Genomic DNA, 9,220 nt, shown 5'->3' on the forward strand with positions numbered 1-9,220 from the left:
AATGGGAGAAGATATTTGTCAATGATATATCTGATAAGGGGTTAATATCCAAAATTTATAAAACACTCATGCAACTCAACACCAAAAAAACAAACAACCCAATTAAAAAATGGGCAGAGGATATGAAGAGACATTTCTCTAAAAAGGACATACAGATGGCCAACAGGCATGTGAAAAAATGCTCAACCTCACTAATCATTAGAGAGATGCAAATAAAAACCACAATGAGATACCACCTTACCCCTATCAGAATGGCTATCATCAATAAATCAACAAACAACAGTGCTGGCGGGGTGGTGGGGAAAAGGGAACCCCGGTGCACTGTTGGTGGGACTGCAGATTGGTGCAGCCACTATGGAAATCAGTATGGAGGTATCTCAAAAAACTGGAAATGAAACTACCTTATGATCCAGCAATTCCACTCTTAGGGATTTATCCAGAAAAACCCAAGACACTAATTCGAAAAAATATATGCACCCTCATGTTCATTGCAGCGCTATTTACAATAGTCAAGACTTGGAAACAATCAAAATGCCCATCGGTAAACAACTGGATTAAGAAACTATGGTACATTTACATAATGGAGTATTAACTATAAAGAAAAAGGAAATCATACCATTTGCTATGATATGGATTGATCTAGAGAACATTATGCTAAGTGAAATAAGTCAGTCAGAGAAAGACATATACCATATGATCTCACTTATATGTGGAATCTAAAGAACTGAATAAATTAGAAATGTAAACAGAAATAGTCTCAGAGACACAGAGGAAAAAACTGATGGATGCTAGCTGGGAGGGGGTGGGGATGAAGATGAAGGGGAAGGGATGAGACAATATAAATTGGTAACTACAGTACGGCCTCAAGGATAGAAAAGACAGTCTGGGGAATATAATCAATAATGTAGTAAATATTTTTTAGGAGGCCAGATGGACTCTTGTCTTGTTAGGGAGACCACTTCATAGATGGTATAGAGGCCTGACCACTGCACTGTATATCTGAAGCTGATGTTGAATAATATTGTATGTCAACTATAATCTTATAGATATATAGTCACGGGATGTGGAGTAGAGTGTGGGAATGAGGTCAATGGAATTGTAATAGATATATATGATATCATGGGGGGGGACAGTGGATGGGGGGAGAGGGGTTGTCATTTTGTGAGGAGTGAAAAGGATAACTATTGCATGATTCTATACACCTGAAACTAATAATAAAAAAATAATTTAAAAAATTTTTTAAACCCAGAAAATAGCTGGAAAAATACATACACTATTTACTAAGGGTTGCCTCTGTTGAAAAAGGAAAGAATTGGGGGACATTTATCTGACACTATACCGTTCGTCCTGTTTTGAATGCTTTATAGTGAGCATAGCAACGTTGGGGGCAGGGGAACATGCCACTGTTGATCGTGGGGGCTAAGCCAAGATTTCAGAAATCTCTACTCCTTTCATTTTCTTGATGACAAAAAGGGAAATGATTTGCCCAAGGTTTCTGTTGGCCTTAAATATTATTATCCTCTCTACTACAAATCCCTATTGAAGATTATCAAAGAAAATTAATGTTTTTGCCCTGTGCACTCTTAAAGTTAGCCTCTCAGGGGAGAGTAACAAAAATTGAAAAGAGAGAGAGAGAGAGAGAGAGAGAGAGAGAGAGAGAGAGAGATAGATACAAGAGCCAAATACTCTGAGCCCCTGGCATAAAGTAGGTACTTATTCTCCTGAGCATCAGCAACTGCCTCTCAGAGTATATTCCTTTGGTCTTGAGGTAGCCATTCCTTCACATTTGGTCTTTGGAAGGAGCAGATCTGCTGTAAAAGTTCATCATGTGCTACAACGCTCCCCACCACCACCAACCGTCAAAACTATGCTAAACTAGGAAATAAAATTTCACTTTTCTAAAATGATACAAAATTTACAAATATGCTGAAATAAAAATACCTTCGTACCCAAATTTTCTAGATTTTCTTTTACATATTATTGGTGACTGATTTGCTGGTGTCTTAGGCACATGTCCACTTATGTGGGGCAAAGGGTGGAAGAGGACCAGCAACAAACAGCAACTGAGCTCTCTGTATCCTCATTTCTGCCTTTCTCTTTTTTCCCATACCTTATTGTCACTCTAATACCAAAGCATCCAATGATTTGAACCCCTCAAATGCCAGGCTTATACCTCCACAGTCATTAGATGGAGAAGAGGAGGCTCAGTAATATTTTGAGGTAGTGTGAAATTCTGTTATCTGTTGTTTTTTGTTTGTTTGTATGTTTGTTCGTTTGTTTTAGGTAGACTATAGGAATTGCATAGATATTCATTGTTGAGTTATTCCAGAATGTAGCCCTTAGACTCATGCCTTATAAAAGAAACTATAATTTAATGAAATATTTTAGAAACATTTTGTACTAGACTTGCTCTGTTTGCCAAGCTAGATCCACTTTCTATCCTTCACTCTGCTTTGTGTCATGGAAGGCTGGACCTTGAAGGACTGCAAACACTTGGTCCATTTGCCCTCTGGGTGCTTCCAGTTGGGTTCAGCCAATAGGAGGTATCAATAGGACATCCCTTTCAGTTTCCATTACCACTGCCCATACTCCCAACAAAGTTTAATGAAGGGATAAATTACAATCACCCCTTCAAGTCTTCCATCTATTTCTTGCCATGGCCCTGACCCATATAGATTTCAAGCATATCAGTTTATTATTCAGGCCTTTTGCTTTTTTTTTTTTTTTTTTTTTCTGCCTGGTTCTTGGCTTCTTCCTATCATGGCCACAAGAGGGTGAGCAAGGATAGGGAGGGACACAGACAGCACTCAAAAACCATACAAGGAATTTTTATAAATGTTGGATTATACCAACAGAGGTTAACTCTGGGTTTTACAAGTAATATTTATTTTCTTTTTTATGATTTTTGCAATATTTTTATAAATATAAATGATAAAACTATAAATCTATTTTAAAAAATAAAGACAGTAGCTAAAATTGCTAAAAATATATAATAGAATTTACTTTGAACTCTTAAAATTTGAATCAGTCAATAAACAGCTGCCATCCTTATCTAGAATTTTCATGGTCACTTAAAGTGGCAATCTTTGATGATGGTGTTAGCCACCATCCCCACCTTCACACCTGTCTCAGTATTCTGCCTGTCAGCATCTCTCAGTGTCACCGTGCTTTTGAAACTATTCATACACTGACTGTCATAGAAGAGACAGTTGGTCATAGGTGTAACTGCAAAATAATGAAGATAATATCCTTGGCTACTTCTCTGATATTAAATCAATGGGTTTTTTGTTTTGTTTTGTTTTAATAGAGTACAGGCATGCCTTGGAGATATTACAGGTTCAGTTCCAGACCACTAAAATAAAGTAAGTATCGCAATACAGCGAGTCAAAATTTTTTTGCTGGTAAAGAGCCTTGCCTTCACTTTGTAAAAAAAATGCAACATCTGTGAGGCACAATAAATCAAAGTGCAATAAAACAAGGTGTGCCTATAATACCGGCAGAATGCTTAGGAAACTTCAGCTGTGCTGATCCCCAAATACCCTGCTATTAATATTCACTTGAAGTGATTTTTTGCCCTTTGTCTTTTCAACCCTCATTTACTTCATGTAGATTAGCTAATCTTTTTCATTCAAGTAAACTGAAGCCAATTCCCTTAATATTTAAAAATTCCCATCATCCATTAGGACCCCGGGTTTGGCTTTCTGAAGTTCCCTATGGAAGTCTGAAATAGGATGTGCCATCCACCATTCTCAAAGGGAGTACAAGAGGCATCTAACTTGCCTTAATGTCCTGCAAAAATAAATTACAATGGAAACATTTCACATTCTTCATTTTACTCTAAGTTCTCATCCCCTCCACCTAATTCTGTGAAAAAAGCTAAATAAAATAAATTTGGGAAGTGTGAAGTTATGCTAAACAACTTATAAACATGAGGCAGACACAATCATCTTTGCTAAGAGAAAAAATTCTAAGCATCCCAGGATATTCTAGCAAAACCGCTTTGTAAACACTAAAATATATTGTTAGTTACTGTATTTCAACAATAGTGAATAAGAAGCCAAAGCGTTAGAATGAAGGAGTTATGCTACACTAACTACACTTTGTGCTGCTTTGAGGTTCTTCTGGCCTGGTGGACCCAACTTCTCCCAGGCCTGTGGCTACAGTATAAGAAACACAGGGACTGAGTCTAAAGGATTGGCTCCAAGACCAGTCAGGGGACGTGAGATATAGTTGAACTTCACAAGGCATGCTTCACACAAGGCATCCCTTAAGCCCTTGCCCCATCCCTGTGTCTACTGCCTCACACGCCAGCCTTTCTGAAGCATTAGCCCTCCATTTACATTGTGCATAATAAGTCTAAAAGCAGGATCTTTCTCATGCCTTGATTTGAGTTACTGTCCTTTTTAAAAAATTGTAGTAAAATACACATAACATAAAATTTACTATCTTAACCATTGTTAGGTGTACAGTTAAGTAGTATTAAGTATAGTCACATAATTGTGCAACCAATCTCCAGAACTTTTTCATCTTGCAAAACTGAAACTCTATACCCATTAAACAACCCTCACTTTACTGTCCCCTCCACCCTGGGAACCACCATTTCTACCTTCAGTTTCTATGAATTTGACTACTCTAGATAGCTCATATAAGTGGAATCATACAGTACGTGTCTTTTTTTAACTGGCTTATTTTACTTAGTATAATGTCCTCAAAGTTCATCCCTGTTGACACATGACAAATACAGTATCACATGTCACAATTTTCTTCCTTTTTAAGGCTGAATAATATTTCATTCTACACATATGTATATACCACGTTGGTTTTTTTTTATCCATTCATCAGTCAATGGACATTTGAGTTGCTTCCATCTTTTGGCTACTGTGAATAGTGCTGCTATGAACATCAACATGCAAGTATTTCAAACCCCTGCTTTCTCTTCTTTTGAGTATATACCCAGAAGAGGGATTGCTGGATCATATGGTAATTCTATGTTTAATTTTTTAAGCAATCACCATACTATTGTCCACAGCAGCAACACAATTTTATATTCTGACTGGCAAGGCACAAGGGTTCCAATGTCTCTACATCTTCAACAACAATTGTTATTTTCTGTTTGTTTGTTTCTTTGTTTTTACAGTAGCCATCCTAATGGATGAAAAGCAGTATTTCATTGTGGTTTTTATTTGTATTTCCCTCATAACTAGTGCTATAGACTGAACGTTGTGTCCCCTCAAAATTCATCTGTTGAAATGCTGACTCCCAAAGGTGACGGCATGCGATGGGCCTTTGAGAGTGATTAGATCACGAGGGTAGAGCCATTGTGAATGGGATTAGTGCTCTTACAAAGGAGACCCCTTGTCTCTTTTGTCTCTTGTCTCTTCCACCATATGAGAACACAAAGAGAAGATGGACATCTATGAACCAGGAAGCATGCTTTCACCAGAACAAAAACATACCAGTGCCTTGATATTGGACTTCCCCGGTCTCCAGAACTGCGAGCAATAAATTTCTGTTTTTTTATAAGCTATCTAGTCTGTGCTATTTTGTTATCGCGGTTCAAAGGGACTAAAACAACTAGTGAATCCACTAGTTTGAGTATATTTTCATGTGCTTATTATCCATTTCCATATCTTCTTTGGAGAAATGTCTATTCAAATCCTTTGCTCATTTTTTAAGAGAGTTGCTTTTTGTTGTTGTTGTAGGTTAGTTATAAGAGTTTTATATATTCTGAATATTAACTTCTTATCAGATATATGTTTTACAGATTTTTTTGTCCCATTACATGAGTTGCCTTTTCACTTTGTTGATAATGTCCTTTGATGTACAAAAGTTTTAAAATTTTGATATGGTCCAATTTGTCTATTTTTTCTTTTGTTGCCTGTACTTTCGGTGTCATATCCAAGAAATCATTGCCATTCCAATGTCATGAACCATTTCCCTATGTTTTCTTCTAAGAGATTTATAGTTTTCTTAGTATTTTTTATGAACACATTTTCCATATTTGTTGAAAGATTCCTCTGCTTCTTCTGGGATTTAACTATTCATTTTTTTATAGGTAGATTTTTTTGATCAAGCATTTTCTTTTTCTCAATCTTATCAGTTTTGGAGAAGTCCTCTCTATCAGAATGTAGAATATTTCCTAGGTATAGATTCTTCTAAAAAATGACAGTGCTTCTCAATTTTCTCATGCATACATATCATCTGAGGATTTTATAAAAATGTACATCCTGATTAAGAAGCTCTGAGTAGAAGCTAAGGTTCTGCATTTCTAACAAATTCCTTTATGCCGCTATCCCATGGACTATACTTTGAGTAGGGATGTGGGGGGTAGGGCAGTGATCATCAAAGTATGGCCCTCTGTTCAAGGATGGACTCTGAGGACCCTCCAGTCCAGATGCCAAAATACAAGTTCTCTCTTTAGTTCTTATGATCACAGACGAGCAGTTCCGCAGAGTTTCGTATAGCACCAAATGCTATAATTTGTGATTATTAAGAGCTATTAAAACTTGGTATTCATGAGCTACATTAGCAGAGTATTAGAGTTCACCACAGGGCTTTACATGATTTCCGGGGGCCCTAGTCACTTTAGCCTTTGTAGACCCCTTCCTCCATAAAAATTTTTAAAATCTATTTTATGACTGCCTTGGTAGAAAGACAAATATAATCCAGGCAGATTCATTATTGGATATTCATTAGTTTTATTTATTTTCTTACTTGAAAAGAAATTAAGATATTGGTGGGCTCCTAAAAGTCTCCTGTGCCCTAGGCACTGTGCCTACTGTGCATAATACATAAGTTGGCCTTGGTTTACTGAAGACTCTAAATCAGAATTCCATGAGGGAGACTGGCAGCCATACAATACTTGGCCGATTGCCAAGCTCCCACAATTAATGAGCAGAGGCAGCTAGTTAGAATTCCTACAGTTTTCAGACAGGATGCTGTCTGAAACACTGCATCAGCACTGTTGTGAGTTGGCCGTAATTTTCAATTGCTGCTGTTCCTACTTTTTAATTATGAATCACTGTTAGTGTATTTTATCTGTTAGTTTGTGTGGGAGTTAACCCTAGAAAGTTTAGTGATTATAAATTGATGTATTTTTGCCTATCATCTTCCCAAAATCAGCCCCTTCCATGCTGGGCGGAACCAGGGTCACCCTGAGCTACAGACGGTGACAGATGCTGAGCAGCTTCCTGGGTCTACCGCGAACTGGCCAAGAGCTGGATTCCCACAGTGGGCATGTGGGGCACCGTGGGCACCATAGGGCTGGTGTGGGCCACCGACTGGCGGCTGATTGTAGACTGGGTGCCCTCTACCAACGGCAAGTTTAAGGACAACTAAACCGACCCTCCTCGGCCCCCTCTGGTGCCTGGTGGTGATGCCTGCTGCATTGGGAACAGCCCGAGCCCTCAGCATGGACCTCAAGGAGATCCACAGCGTGACTTGGAACTTCCCATAGCTTCTGAAAAGAGCTTTGATGTGTGAGTGCACACAGCATTAAACTTCACTCTGAAACCTGAAAAAAAAAAAAGACACATATTATTGTAGCTCAAATGTCAGTCATTCAGTCCTTTAATAATACTAACGCAGATACATAATTTCCCACGGTGTTTTTTTCATTTGTCAGAACATGTCTGTAAACTCATAGTCTTCTCTTACAAAATAAATACAAGTGACTCACACATGGTTTTGTTTTTGTTTTTTGGGTTTTTTTCTGTACTTTGTTTTACATCTAAAGAATCAACCTGAATGTTGAAGATGTCATCGTGATGGTAGGAATCTAGGTAGAGCCTGATGCTAAAAACATGGTGGCAACGGATCTTGAATTGGTTGGCTGAGTGACAAAAAGAGATCACAGTAATTTCAGGAAAGGTGATCCATGATAGAAGGGCAAACGTCTGGAAGCATAAGGGGAGATTGAGGGGAATGCTGGCCTCTCATTCTGGCCCAAGGAAAACGATATTGGAGAAGGGACTGTATTTTGGATGCAAAGCTGACCTTCATCATAAAGTATAATCGAACTGCAAATTTTCCTTTATGCTAGTATAGAGTGTCATTTCCATTTGTGGTCAGTGTGTTAAAACTTCTCTCACCCTGGCCAGCCTATCTGAATGGTCATAGTTGTAAATGAACATTTGTCCTCTCAAATTTGGAACTTACACCCAAAAGTAGCCTCGGCAAGGAAGTCCTACCAGGAAAATATCTCTTCCCAACAGTAACTTGACTTGTTATCTTAGCTTCTGCCTGCATTTGACTCTCACTGTATCCAGTATTCAAGGTTAACATTGGAGGCAACTGGACCACTGGTTAGTGATACATTTGCTGTTTCTCTCTTGGGCTCCAGATCAAGTTCTGGTCTGTGAGAAAGGATGGTGAAAAGGAACTGCATACCTTGAATGAGGAGTATTAGAACCCAAAGTTCTTTGGCAGTGAGGACACAAATGTTCTTTTTTCTTTTGAGCTTCAAAGGAGCAAATTAATAACAGGAAGTGAGGTACATTATATTTCTCATTTAGAAGAGACCCATAATATTAATAAACACCAGGTTTTTCAATGGTTCTTAACAACTCACAGAGAAAGTACACAATGTTTGAAACTTTACATCTGCTTGCTACATCTAACATGCTAATGAAATTAATGTAAAATGGAACACTTAGAATGCTTTGACAAAATGTAAGATCACATTCCTTTTTCTATCATTTGGGCCTCTATATCTGAAATCCCAAATACATCACTCTATATAGAATTACTAAAATTTTTAAAGAAAAATCAATATGAATCATGAATTTAGTCTAAGTCATATAGTTCTAAGTTCATCTGTACAGAAAATAGCCTGACACATGACATGGCCATGGAGCAAATACAGCTTATATCAAATAGTGAGGCATTCTGTGAACTTCCAGAGAACAGCAAGTGGGACTTAATGTCTTAAACAAAGGTTTTGGATGATTTATGTAAGAAGTTCTGATAAGGGGCTAGAACTAGGACTAATGCACGGAAGTTCTAGAGAAGCAGATTTCACCTTACTATATGGAAGAACTTTCTAAGTCAGACAGAGTAGACTGTTGCCAGGAAGTGCCAGCTGTCTAGCAAAAATAGTCCACTTAGCCACTGGGTGGAGATGCCATAAAGAAGAATTCAAGTAACATATGGCTGGACCTGATGACTTTCATCTTGGGATTTTGTGATTCTGTATTTGGAATCTGAACAGTTGTTGTCTGAA

The 9,220-nt window shown here is 37.9% G+C and overlaps 1 pseudogene; it reads left to right on the forward strand.

Annotated features, from left to right (window-relative positions):
• The first annotated feature begins 7,107 nt into the window (after positions 1-7,107).
• LOC109373435 (cytochrome b-c1 complex subunit 10 pseudogene) lies at positions 7,108-7,338 on the forward strand (annotated as a pseudogene).
• Positions 7,339-9,220: the final 1,882 nt, after the last annotated feature.

This window comes from Hipposideros armiger, unplaced genomic scaffold, assembly GCF_001890085.2.
Source record: "Hipposideros armiger isolate ML-2016 unplaced genomic scaffold, ASM189008v1 scaffold_724, whole genome shotgun sequence".
Taxonomy (NCBI): Eukaryota; Metazoa; Chordata; class Mammalia; order Chiroptera; family Hipposideridae; genus Hipposideros; species Hipposideros armiger.